Source organism: Bombus impatiens, unplaced genomic scaffold (assembly GCF_000188095.3).
Source record: "Bombus impatiens unplaced genomic scaffold, BIMP_2.2 scf_0197, whole genome shotgun sequence".
In the NCBI taxonomy this organism is placed as follows: Eukaryota; Metazoa; Arthropoda; class Insecta; order Hymenoptera; family Apidae; genus Bombus; species Bombus impatiens.
Window position 1 is genome coordinate 886,464 of NT_176616.1, and position 17,574 is coordinate 904,037.

The following is a 17,574-nucleotide window of genomic DNA, read 5'->3' on the forward strand; positions in this document are numbered from 1 at the left end:
CAACTTTCTTGTAAATTCTTTGTGATTTTCACGATCATACTCTTTTCTCCCAATCATCCTGCTAGCATTTCGTATTTCTTAACAACCGTCAGCTTGTAAATATGTCACAGATCAGCGCGCATTCATGTTGCGATTCTCGAGGCTCGTGTATAATCGAGTTGCATCGTTCCAAATATTCTGCCTCGTATCCTATATCACTTCATGGAACGACCACAACGCGATATTTCACTGCTGATCTTTATTAAACCCATGTTAAAATGCACCAAATGATCCAGAACATTCGTTTACAATACCAGCATTCTGATCGATCGATCGACTTTCTATTGGTCGGATAGGAAAAAAACGAACCACTTTAATACGCACGCAATCTTCTGAATAATATTGCCAGAAACGTCACGAACTTTCGTGCGTTCGATACGCAATATCTCAAACTTGTTACACACAAAACGAGTCCCGTTGCACGTAGCATAACAGCGGTGAAAACACGAGATTGAAAACACGCAAGTTCACCGGAAACGCCTGAAACCAGGTTCAAAACCCTTAATAAAACAGTGACTCATTAATCAGCAAACATGAAATTTACTGTATGAGTTCGTACGACCAAAGAATTACGCAACCGGCGTATTTCATTCATCGATAAACGATCGCCTCGGGCTCCGAGCGAAAATTTCCAAAACCAGATAATTACGATGCGAGACCGTGCGAAGACTCGATTCGTCTCGTTTCCACACGAGTTTCAGCATCGCTTTCGCGCGCAGTTTTTCGGCGGTGGCGAGTCATGGTCCACGTACCACGACCGGACGGAAAAGCAATTATGCTAGCGCCGTACGTGAACTAAAACACACCGAGATCTCGTGGCACTTGGCTGTTATCGCGTACACGCGCGTATCGGGTTTGTTATTAAGATTTTTCACGCGGCCGCACGGTGATCCGGTAATACCTGATTTTTGCCAAGCAGCGAACGACAGGAAAAGAAAAATCGAAAAGAAACGGTACGAGCTTGTTGCGTAATTCTCGTCAAACCGTGCCTTTCGTCTCGTACGAACAGGTTGCATTTTGTTCTGCCCTCGCGAGCAGCTAAATTGCGTCACGAATCGCACCTAATGCTAATATTGAATCGAATAGCCGAACCGCTTAATCGAAACTGTTACCTGTCCATTCTTGGAGCGAAAAGATCGATATCTGGCCTCATGAGACACGTTTAACGCGCATTACATTGAAATAGAGAAAAATCGTGCTGATTTTCAGATTGATCGATCGAGCGTGCATTCGACCTTCGACGATTCTGCAAGGTAATGCGTGGGATCGTTTAATATCCTTGTTTGATTTTCATTGTGTCACGCGACCTAATTACCGTACCAGAAACGAGTGAATAGATAGCATAAACTCGTGACACAGGATCGATAAGTGTTACGCGATCGCCACACTGTTCTATCGATATTACATGTCCGATGTTACGTAGACACTTTCATGCTTGGCTTTAAATTGTTGTAGACTCGAGATTTTTTTAGTTTTCGGAGGTAATTATCGAACAGGTAAATTTTGCATTTATGGAAAGTGACGCCAGAAGGTGGATTACGATACAAAGCAGTAATAAATCACATCCTGAGATGAAAGTTTTGACGGATAAAGAGAAAGGTTATTGAACACGTTTAAACTACCGTTTCCTATAATACATATGTATTCCTACATTATCGTATACTATTATGATAATTTCATTGAACTGAAAGCACGTGATAAAATTTCGTTTAACCAACTTTTACGAATGTAGAAAATCTATAAAATATACAGTGAATTAATTTGATATCTACTAGAAAATACAGACATTATTTCTTAGAAAATATAATAATACTTGTAGGATAAGTAGGTGCAATTCCTGTTTGATCTTCTGTTTAGAGTTTCCCGATCTTTGTATTTACAGATATTCTTTTTGCATTATGCAAAACGTAAAAGTAAGGTAAAATTGCAGCGATAAGGAAGAGGAATAAACGAGCCAAGTACCATACGAAAGTGAAAAAGAATATGGAGTATTAAATTGGAAGGTCGTTGATTTTATTTCAACAGTGAAACTCGGAACAATGCCGTAATTATTAACGTTAGAAAGCTAACGCGAATTGTTCAGAGACGGTCGATTGCTTTATTCCTACCACTTAGGAAGTATACTTGCTTTTATCGTACGCTTTACGAACTGTACCTTGAAAATTAACTAAGCGTCGAGGCAAAATTTGTATTCGTACATTGTGTTTGTTCTCAGCAACACGATACTTTCATAATTCATCGATATCGCGGTTAAAGTACGTAAAATATGTGAAGTAAGTCTTTTACGTTAGACATTTGCTACGATTTTATCGTTAACCAATAGACATTTCTAAATTTAAATCTTTCATCTACTTTCACTTTAAATGCTCGAAATTTTTAGAACACTGACACAGTTTCCAGGATGAAGTCTGGCGCAATGCTCGATTCTAGAAAATAAGATAGCAATATCAGAAATGAAAAAAAGCAACACATACAGTCGCAATGGAAAGTTAATTGACTTAGAATAACAGAAACAATCGGAAAGTAATAAATGGACTTTGAAGAATGGATCTTAAAGAATGAACGAAAAGAAATGAAAAGGATATGGAAGATTTTTCAAATATCAAATCGATTACGATATCCATCATCTGTCAATTTTTCTCAACTGTATTAAGTTGTCCGAAAGGTGTCTTTCTCCTACAGACACGTCTTTTCCAACACGCATCTTCATACAAACATGAAACTTAATCTGTCGAACGTTGTGATCTTTATTTTGATAGAACAAAATGGATCATACGTAATTCGATAAAATAATATAAAACGGTAAATGTCGTGCATCCATTATTTCCTTATAAAACGAAAGAAACTTTTCGGGCGACCTAATATTACATAGGCACGCACGATAATGTATTTAATAGTAAATTCTAAAATAGTACAAACAGAAATGTTTACGATATCATTCGTTCTTTACCTTTCAATTTCTAGAATTGGTCAAAACAATGGTTTCTAAATGATTCGTATATCTATATATTTCGATCAAATATACATATTTCTTTTTATTATTGCAGATACCTCTATAATATATTTATTGTATTTGTCTTTCTAAATTTCGTGACTTTCTCAAGCGAATGTATTCGTCGTCCAAAAATATGTTTGGTTGGATAAAGCTACTGTTTTTTGGATCGGTAAACAGGTTCAATGGGAAGACGTTCATCAAAGTTGTCCGATGCAACGTTCATTTTCAATAAAACGAATAGCGGCTTCTTATTCGAACGGATAAGACGAGGACCGAGTACATTTGTTGTTTTGGCGCGACGCTGATCAGATACGATCGGCATAAAAGCGGACGACCGGATCACAGCAATTTACTTTTCGTGTCGCGCGGCGAACTTTCTCTAAAATGTGCACGATACCGATCTTACGTCTGATTTGACGTCTGCGTTCTCCATTCATACGTTACGACCCATTTTCTGACTGTATTTGGCTTCGATAAAGGAAAAGTTCGTTGACTATCAGAACGTACGAAATCGATTGTCTTCGCGTCACTTTTACTCGATTAAAGCGATTCGGATTCCTCTGGTCGGGACGATCGATCTATTACGCGTCAGAGCAGAAAACTATCGATGCCGTTTAGTTCGTGAAAGTGACTCGATTTCTTTCTATTACCATAAAATGATAGAAATGATGGAAATAATGGAACCATCCGACGAACTATTGCAACGAGATGAATTATTCCGCTGATCGACTGGACCGGTTTAAGGCTAGTTTTCCACGCGATTTCGTTCGAGTTACAATAATTACCTGTCGTTGCTTATTCTACCGATCTTTGAATTCTGAGTTGTCCACGATCTCGTCGATAAGTGGTTCCATGTCGTTATCGCGCTAGGTCCGTTTCTAGCGAAAGGAAATCTTGCGTGGGTTTCGACACGCGATAGTTTCCCGCGAATAAAAGAAAGAGAGGGCGAAAAGAGAAATACGGGAAGGAAAAAAAATAGAGAGGAATTGCCGCATCGCCACGAATTATTAACGGAGCGTATCGGAGAAAGCTGAGATGGAAAATTGAGACGGCGTGATCGTGCGCCAGCATGGCGATCCTTGAGGCATCCAACATTTAAAAAACAAGTCATCACTTAGAAAAAATAAAATTACATGGTACAAATAGGAGATTTAAACATTCTGTTTTGAATAATCTCATAAATCGCCTGATATCGTTCCAGGATCGTGCCACGCTGCAATTATATGAAACCACATCTAAAAACTTTAGCTATGAATAATTTATGGTCGACCACGAAAATTATTTCGGATAAAATATTTAAATTATTTTAATAATATTTTTAGATCGAAAGAGATCTTCGATTCCAAAAACATGAATTATTTATTGGGAACGGAGTACATGTGTAAAATCGACCGAAATGATGAGCAAAGATTGATTTCCAGGAAAAAGATAGCTTAAAAATAGCGTTTCCATGCTTCGAGTTCTCGTGCAAATCTATTTTATATCCGTAATTAAAGTTCTTAATGATGCAAATCTGCTAACGCGGCTCGTATTAGCGACTGAATCGGTTCTTTACACCTACCTGTTTCCAACTTCCTGCGTATAATGGCGCGATTTCCGTACGAAGTAAAATAAACCCGAAAGGATGGGCACGGTTGTCGTGGACTTGGATCAAGGTGGCTCAGTGAAAGCGCTTACAGAAAAGGAACGCGATGTCCTTTTAATCCTCGTGTTTGATTATCAAAAGCTCTCTCGCGAATCTCCTCCGGAGCATTTGGATTTTCCATCAATCGATTTTATCGAAATTATTTGGCGAGGTGAGATTCCTGTGTGTGTGCGATGAAGATTGAGAAGCTTCTAGGTTCCATTGTATAATAACTGATTTTATGATTAACAAAGGTACACGATTATTAATATCTTAATATTATTAGTGATTATTTAGTATTTAAAAAATACATACTAAATTATTAGTGACACAGGGTTCAAGTTTCTTGTTGTTCCAGATTCTAAATTAAATTATTTCTTCTTTTTTCTCATTTTTCATATTTCAACTTATTCTCGCTACGTCATTTTAGTTTCTCTTCATTAAAATGAGAGCAATATCGAGGCCTAAAATCTATCGCAATATAATATTCGCTTCAGGTGATGCAGACTCGAGGAGAATCGGGGTTAACCTGTTTGAATCTTAAATGCTTAATTTTCCTCAAACATCGTTCCGTTCCATAGTTATCTTAATTTAAACTTAAAATTCACTCGTCATCCTCAAGGAAACCGTATCTCATGTGTCAGCTTCAATACCTCGAGTATCAATAATAATCAGTCACGTTTGATTCGGTGGACCACCTGTTGCGATATCACCTAAACGCGCATCGTCCGCGAACGGAACCGGCGCGGCATGCATTCTCGTTGGAAACTCACAGACGCTGAAGAGGTAGCCAGAGATGAGTTGTAGAGCCGCGCCACGATCGTGGTAGGGAGATGAAGTTTCAATCCTGTGAGGAGAAGTGGGTCGTTTCTCAACGAGAGGCGAAGTCACTCGACGAGAACGCGTCGGCTACGCACTCCTTCGCTGCACTCAGCTGAGCACAGTCGTCTCCGATCCGCGATCCACGATCCACGAGCCTCTCTGTTGATTGTTCGTCGTGATAACGCGGCGGAAGTACGTTTGTTCGGGGGCGAGCAGCACCGCTTCCGACCGCGATTTCAGCTAAAAACGGGTGAAAGGTGAGAGACGTAACGGTACCGAGTTTGCCATTCGCGCGCACGTAATAACGTCATAAGTGTGACGCGCTTGTTACAAGGGTAACACGTACGAGTTGATTAGGAAACTAGGAAATATCGAATATTCCACAGGTGAAGTGCAAAGTGTCGGAAGGGAAGCACGAGGAAAGTGACAGGGCCTGAGCTCGCGAGAGACTTCCCAACGTGCGTGGAAAGTGGTGAAAATCCTGTATTCGTGCGAACACGACTGGATCATCCTTTGTTCCTCGATTCTTCGTTCGAAGAAGGCCATCGGTTGCCGATTTTCCTCACTTTCTTCCGACTTTTCCTTGACTACTCCCTGGTATTCGATCATACAGGAGTATAAACGCGACCTACTTCTGCTTCATAAATATTCCAGACACATTGTATCATATCGAAAGAACTCGTTCGAAAACGGTAACTCGACCGCTATGAAGATCGTTCAAGAGTATCAGAACTGGTAGCTCAAGATGAACGTCTACGTCGTTCATTGACGCCACTTTCAACATCGATACGCAGCTGTCATTCAAAACCCGGTCAAGAGATCGCGGCGTACGACATGGGCGACATCCGAGTGCTGGATCCGCGGATGGATCCTCGCTTCGATCTCAAGCAGTCTCGTCCTTGGCCCCCCATGTACCGTAGTCATCCAGCCACCAGAGGACCGTCCTTCTGTTATCGTCCTATGCCGATGGACGCGATGACTCAATGGGTAACACCTCATATAGCTGACTACAATTACGTTCCAACTAGAATAAGCGCATCCAATTCTAACAAAGGTCGCGATTATTATTATTTGGCGCCTTTATATCGAAATGCAATTCCACCGCCACAAGCCATGTCACCTCTTCAAGTTCCACCCGTGGCTGTTTCACCAAGAATGATGATGATGGAACCGAGAAGTAGAACTAAAAACTCTGGAGGATTATGTAGAAGCAGCGTACCTCCATGCACCTGTTCAGTAGGCAGGACCAGATCCTTGGAGGACGTTAGAAGCGAAGTGAGCGAATGGGAGGATTATCACGATGAAAATGGAAATCATCTGCAGAGGAAGAGCCCTAAGAACGGCGGTGTATGCAGACAAGTTAGACGGTCCATGGAGAACCTTTTGGATGTTGAAACGGCTGAGCAGCATGAGCTGAACACGTTTGAGAGAATTGGCAGAACTTGCAGAAAACCGGATGAGAGAAGAAACGAGAGGCCGGGAAGAAGGCGCGGCAGTTATATGGTTTGTTGATTTTTAGGGATTTCGTGGGGATAAATGAGAGAAAATAATCTTAGGATCAGGCTGTGACAGAAATTAATGTCGTAGGATAGAGATTCGTTGAAGTAAATGTTTCGTCTGGATTCCAATGTAAAATTGATAACTATTTTTGTCGAAGTTAAACTCGTAGAAAGCTTAGTTACCGTGACGTTTGTAGATATTGGTTTGACGAATGATTCAGGATTGGTAACAATTTCATTGGAAATTAGACTCGTTTCTGCAATAATTTTCTTGCTAATTACATATGTAGGAACCTCCGTATCAATAAATATTACTAAAACAGTTGAAATTATTGCTGTACTTTCATGTTCAAAATCTCGTTTTGCCTGTTCCGTCGGATTTAAATAGATAAAATCCAGGAAAAGAATTTCGTACAAATGGAACTTTATATACGAAATTCCGCCCACTCTATATCCCGTTTTCTCGCTTGTTTTTCTGAATTTGTTAGCTGGTAAAAAGTAAAACCACTTTTACTGGAAATTTCGTTTCGATTTATTCCGCAAATTTGTTGCACCTATCACGTCTTGTATGTAAATTAACGGGAACGGCGTTTTAATGGAAAGTGTTCCGCCAGTTTATTGCTCCAGTTTCGCCATTTCTAATCGGTGCCAACGCCTGATCCCGGAAGTCCACGAACGTTCGCATCAATTACGCGATTTGACGCATATGTATTGCCCGGATAGAAATTGTTTCAAAACGGTCGCCTTCGCGACGATCGATCGCTGAATCGTATCTAACCACCTGCTTTGGTCCGGACACGATTGTATCAGAAAGGAGATAATCGGCTTTTCTCTCGCTTTGATAAACATCAAATTGTGTCCGATCAAACTTCTATCGTGGAAAATCTTATCTTCTACTATTATTTTACTATTTCATATACGATTACTATACTTTAGTGTTATTTCATTTTGCAACATAATCTCTATTATCTTTATCACTTCGATATAGTTAAATTGATTGAAATATGATACAATAGATCGGAGTAAAAAGATTGAAGTACAGTGGCAGGCAAAAGTACATTTAAAATTGGTATTTTTGTATATGAAAATTTGAAACTTTTTTTATTAGACATTTTTTTTAGCATTACTCTGGTAATAGTAAATTATTGCGCTATATGTATTGTATCTGCTCATTGCTCTTATTTATTATGGTTCCATTTTCTCTAATTGTTTCTTCGTACTTCTTCCTTTCTAAACCTTCTTTCGTCCGTCACTATAGTTTTCGATAGAAACTTATCTTGCAATGAGATATATAAGATTTAAATGAGACGTGTCTTAAAGTACTAACCTTCTGTTTTCTAAATAGCCTCGATTTTCCGACTCATTAATAAAAATACCACCGATGACACGGTTGGCTGGAGGATCTATCGCAGAAATCGCTGTAATTTGCCGAGAAAAAGCGTCTTCACGCGATCTTGTCCTTTTTTCTCGTAAACGTTCGATTACATGTTTTATCTTCATATCGGTCGATACTTTTTAAAAAATAACGAGCCGGTATTAATGAACCGTAATTTTACTAGTCACAGATAGAAAGTGTTCCCGATTGGTGACCTCGAGTTAATCCACCGTTACTTCTTCGTTAAAACGAGAAAAAAAAAAAAAAAAAGAAACTGAATCCATCGGGAACAATGCGCCTCGGTAGCTTCTCTCAAACCTAATCCTTCATTTCACGTTCGATGGACCACGGTGAAATTTGTTTATCAAGAATTCTCGTTACAGGCATCACTGATCGATTTTCATTAGCATTTAGAAACTTGAGTCACTTGGATAATAGAATTGTCATAAATCAATAATTGAATATTTAGATTGTTTTAGATTGTCGATGTTTATTTAGAAAGTCATACATTTGAATCCATCTATTACGATGTAGCATATTAAGGAGAAATCTTCTACAGAATTCGAGTAGTTTCAGTTTGACTAATTTGTACGACGACTTAGATCAATGATCGACAGAAGACAAAAAATAGAAACACGTTCTTTCTAACGAGTTATACATGCCATGCTAGAATTTGTCGAACTGGATCGATTATCTAATTCTTGCACAGTGTAGCCATTAAATATGACACTATAAATTTCAAGTCTTAATTATAGATAAGTATTTATTTCGTAGGAAAAATTAAAAGTAGATATTTTTTGTCCGATACATTGTGATTCTGTGGTTGAAGATAATGGAATAATTATTCTCTATATTGTTCATTCTGAATTCTTGATCGTTTTAACATACTATCAAAGCATTGAACAGTATGTACCTTTTGCTAGATCGATGTAAATTTTCCTGTAAATATTCCTTTGAGAATTTTATCTATTTTACTTATTAAAATGAAGAAATTTTACTCATTCAAGAATTTTCGATATATAACTTTATCTAAAATCTTCAATACTTATCTAATTAACTACCAAAAAGAAAACTATAATTTCAATATCAGAAGTTCTCGTAGTTACCCAAAGAAAATAAAATTCATATCTTTTGTTCTATATTTCTTCTATATCTGTATACAATTCATGTATAGTATACAGTAGATCGATCCTTTCATAGTCAGACACCTTAGTATCGGCGATTTCAATGCTCGAGCAAACAGGACGTTCGCTGAAATTTTAGTGCTCCGAAGAGATTCTTCGGAAAGGAGGACTCTAGCTGCTGGGAACAATTAAAACACGAACACTTTCGAAAAAGCATTTTTCTGGTGAAAGTGAATTCGCTGGTTGCGCAATATGGAGGTGCGAACAAGGACGAGCGATCACGTCGCCTGGTGGTTTCTGTGAACCGTTAGAACGCAATTTTTCGGTGTTTTTGTTCGTCTTGCGATCCAATGGATTAACGAAAGTGGAAGTAGCTTATGGAAAAGTGGTCGTTTCGATCGATGAGCTGCTTAATTAACGTTGTGTTCGTTGCTCGATTGCAACAGTCTGCAATCGCTGGTCTTATTATTACCCTTGCTATTTTCTCTATTCTATTTTTGTTGTTGGCATGAGATAAAGGAAGTGTCTGACGTTATTAGATAGAGAAACATGAAAGAAATATTATCCGTATCGAGTTATCAACTTCAATCAAGCAATAGATGGATGGTTAATTACAAACAATTCAAACCTGCTTGTTAGTTCATAATAAACAGTGGTTTTATCTTACGCAGAAACATGAAAAGACCAGCCGGTATTCGCTTTTCAGTTGGCCTACGTGAAATCGTTAAACCATTTATCCAGGTCTCTAATCTTAATGGTTAATTAGCAATATTCTACGGTTTAACAAACGTGTTCGCGTAAGAATGATAATTTCTCGGTTTTTCCTATTTCATTAACTTTTTCACCATTTGAACTTTCATCGATATACGTTTTTCTAACCTATGCAATATTCCATTTGAAATTTCTTTGAATTAAAAATTTTCTTAGGAGGCAAGAAAATGATTTCCACGCGCAATTTAATGGCAGTTTTTTACATAAATTTAAAAGGATATGTCAGACGATCTACGTTCTATCGCAATTCAGTCCACTGAACTGCGCCGGACTTTCGAGTTTGTTCGTAAATAGAAAGAAGAGAATGTTGAGCTGTGGCTAATCTGGCACGTGCGCGAGTTACATCGAACATCTTACGCCCGAGGGGGACCATCCTTTGAACTATTACGTGATCGATCGGTCTAAAGGCCTCTGGTTTTGAAAAAGTCTATCTTCGAGTATGTTAAGCTTCGCCGAACAAGGTACTTACACGCTCTCTTACGCCGACACCGGTTGCAAGGCGTTCGATAAGAACTCGTTGAATGCAAGTGACCTCTTGTAAAATCTCTCCACAGTAATATCGTTCCTTCTGTATTCCAGTTCTGAATTTTGGATCGGCTCGAATGCGTTTCATTTCTTTTCCATTCGTCGTGCAAACTAGTCTTTAATCTCCGCTATATTTTAACGATAGTCGGGAGCTTGATCTGCTATTTACCGTCTCTGCTGTATTTCTGTAACGTCAAATCGTTTGATCTTGAAATTATTGCTATTTGGAACGAAACGTTTACTCGATGAAATATTCTTTCTGTATTGAGGAAATGTATAACTCTTTTGGAAGGTTCTAAAACAATAGCGAAATTATCAAGAAGCGAATTATTCCTTTTTTTCTTTTAAAAAGACGAGCATTTTTATTTTCAATGGTAAACTCTTGTTGTAGAAGATGAATATCATCTCTTCTTCGTAAATAATTTTGTTAAAAGACAGAATTTCAACGAAGATAGGTATATCTTTCCTCTTTTTTCAATGAATGGCACTTTTCTTGAAGAACAAACACTTCTGCAGCACAGAAACAATTTCTACAAAGAATAATTTTTAAGAAACTCCAATTATTATCTACTAATCTTCAAATTAACATAAATTTTCCACGCCTGTTTCCATCATAAACGAGCAATTTTTCTCTCGTTCTTTCTCGAACGGAGATCTGTTGAACAATTTCGAACGGTGAAATTCCGGTGCACAAGTTTCGAAAGTTCCTTCCTCCGAAAGGAACCCTGCGACGGCGCGCGCTGCCATTAAGCCCCGTCCACACACATCTTCGATTTCCTGAAACAGCGTCACGCTGAAAAAGTATGTCGCAACCCAGATCCGCGATGCTGCGACTGGTTTCACCGGAATTCGCGACGTATTCTCCATATTTCGAGACTTGGTTAAACATAGATCATACGATTATCATCAAGTGGATCGATCTGTTGGACCGCAGACAGAGAAAGGACGTAGTTTCCGGCTCGACCGGTTCCTCGTCAAAAGTGAAAAGTCTCTGCCCCACAAACAAAACTGTCTCAAACTCAAAACGTTATGATGCTTCTCTATCTTTCGTAAAGAAAAATGCGATAAGAAAGCTGCCTTAATAAATACCGTTTCCAACTAATTCGAACATCTCTATCAAGCGATTTCACTTGGGAACGGCGTAGGAAATTTATGTGGCGATAAACACGGCGAGATAATGCGGATTTATCGATATAGAACGAGCCGAATGTTTCGAATATTTCCATGGAGATTCTTGCCTCTTCGGCGTATTGCAATTTCTAAGATTGCGCGAAGATTCTCGTAATCGGTAATTGCTTTTCATCGAGACACGGGTCGTTAGATAGTCCTTGTGGACGCTCGATCGAAGACCTTCGCGATTTCCTCTACACTAGCGTGTCTCTCCTCGCGCAGCATCCTTTGCAACAAATATTTCGTAATACGTTTGAATGCTATCGATTAGGGTTCTTTTATCTTCTTTTATCTTCTAACGTTTAGATCGATCGCGAACTCCAGATGCTAATATTATATATCGGTGCAAGTAACAGCGTATAAACGAAATCAATGGTAATACGTGCGTAGAAAGTGATCAAAGATCGTGATCGCTTTAATATCGAAAGTGGCAAAAAACGCTAATAGTTGCGACGGAATAATTGCAATAGAAAGCGGGAGCAACGTTCAATCATTTTGTTTGTTACTTGATAATCGGACCGAGATAAATTATTCATGAGAGCTTTAATTTAAATCTTCTGTGTAATTCGCATCTAATCATCGGTCGAAAATTAACAGACGGTTGATTGCCGCTCGAGTCTTGATTCTATTCGACAATTCAATGGTAGATCGGTGATTAAAATGGTAATTTGACGTTTGAATTACTCGTGGGATTTACATTGTAAAGCAGAAGATTGCGTTCTACGTGAAATTTTCATCCTGAAATACAAAACGCTACTCAACATTCGTTCAACGTAAATGTTCGTAACATTTACTAGTTTCTTCAGATTTTTCCGATAAATATTACACGTTTTATTTACGATCAATAGTCTAATATCTTATTTAGTTAACAGCTATGTAATAACCAGACCTGTTATTTGTGTCACGTGGAAGCTCTCTCAGGCGTAAAAATTACACGAACCTTTGTGTTTTAGAGGCAAGTGATTCTAAATTTGAGAAAATGGATGTTTAATTGTATTCAAGATGTACTCTCGTCATTCTGAAAATGAATCGGATGCTTTTAAGCTGCACGCAGGAAATCCCGTTGACGCTCAAAGTCGTAAGCAGTGAGTCATAGTTGGTAGCTCACGGTGCTATCAATCTTCTTTTGAGAACTATGAATACAGCGAGAAAACGATCTTACCGACGATTATTACTTCTCATAGAGGCAGCAGTAAATGTCCCGCGAGAAGAACGTATCGAATAAATACGACGCATCAATCCTCGAAGAATGGTATTGTTTGATTAATTCACGAGACGTTTACCTTCTTAACGTTGATGAGTCTTCAGTCGGTTTCAGCAATCCTTGCCAATATTTAACAGAGACATTATCTCTTTGTTGATGGAATCGATTCGATTCGATATGCTTCCGATACATTTATCATTTCACTATTTCTTTGAAGTTTTTTATAATTTCTAAAACGAAAGATCTAAAACCCATCACTTAAACAAATTTGATAGTTCCAATATGAAAACCCAGTATTTCATCTTTGTTCATTTTTTTTCTGAACATTGTTAAAACAATTTATTTTTCTGGTTCATAATTTTAAACGTACCTAATCGATGCCATTGTCAGTAATCAAATTAACTCCTAAAGTCAGAAACTATGTCATTTTCACGGTACAATTGCATGGCCAGCTGCTATCTCGAAAAATTATCGAACCCCGGACTTAAGCAATTAGAAAAGAAAAAACGGCCAATAACTCATTGGTTTAGTGACCCGTCGCGCCGGTGAAACTAGGCTTCTGCCAGATCCATTGAAATTTATCGGTCGTTCCCGGATGGTTTACTGGCGTGCCGTTTCCGGTCCGTTAAACGTCCCCCGGAAGAAAGCCGTATCATCGATGAAATTTTCACGAAGTTACCTCGAAATGGATCAACGATCGATCCTTTCGACGGCCTCATTTTTCATCATAAACCCATTTATTTTTCCTCTTAACGCCATTTCTTCTAATTTTTTACAATGTTTGAAGAAAAACATCATGCCATATTCTTTCAAGATATACGAAGAAAAGACTAAATGAAATAAATTTACCAAAGAAGACAGAAATTGCTTAGCACGAAAGTTTATCGACAGTTATGTCCGATGATGGCTCATAAAAGTTGCAAAGGACGCAGCACACAAGCGTATTGTGATTGTAACTCCATTATCTTCGCGTTCCATTAATCTTCTTCACTTACAGAAGATTGCATAGCTACGGTACGACTCTATTTACATGGATCTGTCGAGGAAAAGTTTATATAATTGCAGTTCATAAATAGGAGTACAATGATTTCCATACTACCTACTCATAATTATAATTTTTCGTTCACGTGGTATTAGTTAAGGTTCATATGAGTGGACCAATATGTCGTTAACTAAAATTTCGTACGAATAAATGGAATTCTACTATATTTTAAGACGTATAATTTATCTTATAAGAAAGGAGAAATTAATTGTGTATCTTTGCTTATGATCTAGTCGATTTCTATTAGCGTTCCCCTCGCGAATGACACACCGTGGTGAACACCGATGGAGAAACGGTGTTCGTGACTAAGCAGCGAGCGTTTCTGATTCACGATTCCTCAGGATCATTCTACACCTGTCTCGTCCTAGATCTTTCGAATTTTTTTCGCCTCGGCCCTCTATTTTGCAATCATCGAAATTACTGCGAAGGTAATCCCTCCTCGATTTTCTGAAAGATAAAAGTATTTCTCACAACGAAATACCATGTAGCGAAGTATTAAAAGTAAAGCGTTCTGTAAAATATTTTTTAGATATTGAAATTCTTTCGATCGACTTTTTCCTTTTAGCTAATGGAATACTCGATTTCTAGAATTCTCATATAAAAAGAAATCTTTCGAAAGGTTTACGATGTCAACCGAACAGGACGCTTATATTACCAGTGTCGCGGCAAATCGAACTTCTGCCTCGTTGTGCAACAAAATTATTAACTGTGTGTAAGATCTATAGGCGCAACGCTCGAGAAAATAATCGTCGTTGCGTCAATCATAGTGTCGTCCCGATTATTGACTCCTAATCTTTGTCGATTTGAAATTTCCTTCTTCTTCGTAATTATATTTGTTTTCGCCGTAACAATGTGAAGCTTCAGCAAACAATTAGTTAATTTGTTTCAACTTATCCGTGCTCGGTTCGTAATTTCCGACACTAAAAATAAAATTCATTAATCGACTCGATTAATCTTATAATATTTCTACGAAGATAAAGCAAGAGAGCAAAAAACAAGTTAGTAAATACGTTATTAAAAAACCATCATTTTTAAGTTCTGTATTTTCTTCCATTTTACACGGTTTGGTAATTAAACCTCTGTAACGGCACGAACTGGAATCTTACGTACCTTTTTATCTATATTTTATTCGTTTATCGTTGTATTATCGTTACTCTAATACCAAACAGTCTGCTCATAACATTATCGGTCTGTATTTACTAGATAAAAGTAAGAAACTCTTGAAATTACAGTTTGTTTCCTCACACTAAAGTCTGATTTATAGACAGTTAACGAAAAATTAGACGATCATAACGAAAAATAGTGCTGCTCGTTTGTTTTACTAATTGCCCTTATCTCGATAATTACGAAAAACTCGTAGCAGTCGAAAGTAAAAACGTGGCGAGGCGTGCAAATTATTGTGCAAGAAGAGTCGCAAGATGATTCTAAATCACCTCGGTTTCCTCTGGAGAGAGCTTGAAAAACATTCTCAAGCTCCTTATCCCCCCTCGAATGTTTCCATAGCAAACTTTTTCGCAATCCTACTACGTCAGAACAAGCTATCATTCCATGACGGCATAGAAACAAATCAAAGTAAAGATCGATTGAGAACAGAAGAATTTTACGAGCTATATGGGAAAAAAAGTATGCAGAATGTGTTACGCGATACTTGAAAGATCGTTGTTCCGCTCAGAGACCCTGAATGTTTCTTTTTCTACATTTTTTTCTTTTTTCTCGATCGTTAGATACTAAGCCTGCATAGGATCCGCATAACGTCATTGTTCGATTAAGAAAATCGGTGATTACTAGACGGTCGATGTTTGCGTAAATACATATTTTTACGAGTGCAGTTAAAAAAAAGAGGAGACCTTGATAGAAATTTGTTCCGTCTATTAAATATCTTGAACATCTCGGTTTATCTATTTTATATATTTTACGAGCACGAGTAAAGAAGTGGAACTTAAATAGAAATTTGTTTCATATGCTAAATACAGTAACGAGTGCATTTAACTTAATGTTCTATGGAGCTGACCAAAGGAATGAAGCCTGAACAGCAATTTGTTTCACCTATTAACTAATACCATGAGTGTTTCATTTCGTTTATTGCCCGTAGTAATTACCTGTTGCTAACGATTTGTTCAAGTGGGTTAAAAGATATGTTTAAACACATTCTTTAATTAAATGAATACGTATTGTGAACGAGCAAAAATTCGTCACAGATGATATAATGATACTAGTAGCAATAATAATAAAATAATCCACGGCAATGAGAGAGGAAGATTGCATCGACAAGACTGCAACATGAATGGGTCTTTAGATAAAGAGCCTGGAGCAGGAAACTTCACCAGAGATTAGCATACAAGTAAACACGGTGATTGTGTAGAAAAGAGAGGCGTTTGAAATCCTTTCAAGGTCTGACTTTCTAATTCCCCTGAAGTTTTCGTCGCTCGTTACGTTCCCTGCTGGTAAGGTGCTCGTTCTGCCGCGAACGAACTAGTTCGCGCAGAAAAATGCTCCTAAACGGTGACTTTTGTTGCGCGAAGTACACGAAAGGGTCAAGGCGGGTCTCGTTTTAAGATTTAACGCTTATTATAAGGTTCCAGCTTGTTTTTTTGACGTGGAAACGCTAGGAATATTAATCTTAACGAGCGTGTGCCTTGACGAATGTTGCAATTAAATTCTTCATTTTTCTCTGACACCGTGTATACCTCTATGAAATACGCTTTTTTCAGTAAAATTGCCATTCAAATATAATTTGAGTTACGGGTCTGCGTAACAGTGTCACGAATAAAAAAGTATGCTCGAATAAGTGAAATTCAACCTGTTACAGTATTTTAATGGATACGTAAAATAAAAGTAGTTATTCAAGTATCGAATTAGGTCCGTTACGCATGGAAACCATTCGGATATATAATTTAGAACAAAAATGTACCGAGTGTTATTTAAGACATAATTGTAGTATCGAAAACTTCTGGATATCATAACGTAACCGGTTGAAATTTCCCCATCAAAATGATAATTTAATATTGAAAATCTAAAATCTAGATGATACACCTTTTGTAGAAATACAAATGATTCTACGGTTATTAATTTCTAATTAGCACACGTGGGATTAATTTTAGAAACGTTTGCCTATCATTGCACAAGTTCTACTCAGTTCGCCTATCGATGTATAAACATGATGATAAATTTTCTTATCGTATCGCAACGATACTTCAATAGGTAATTACAGTACGGGAACTCTTTAAAAATTCCCCCACTCTAACACGATTTTCCACTTATTGACGTTTATGACGGCTCGAACGTATCGATCTTATCGATACTTTTCTTTATTGCATTATAAATTTACTCGTTAATCATTGGTCGCGATCATAATTATTCATTAGTCGTTAATCGTAAACAGAC

At 37.8% G+C, this 17,574-nt stretch overlaps 1 protein-coding gene across 5 annotated transcripts in view; it reads left to right on the top strand.

The window, feature by feature from the left end:
* The window catches only part of LOC100743545 (WD repeat-containing protein 47), a 79,032-nt gene that overhangs the window by 49,979 nt on the left and 11,479 nt on the right, over positions 1-17,574 (top strand). The gene's annotated exons all lie outside the window — the stretch shown is intronic.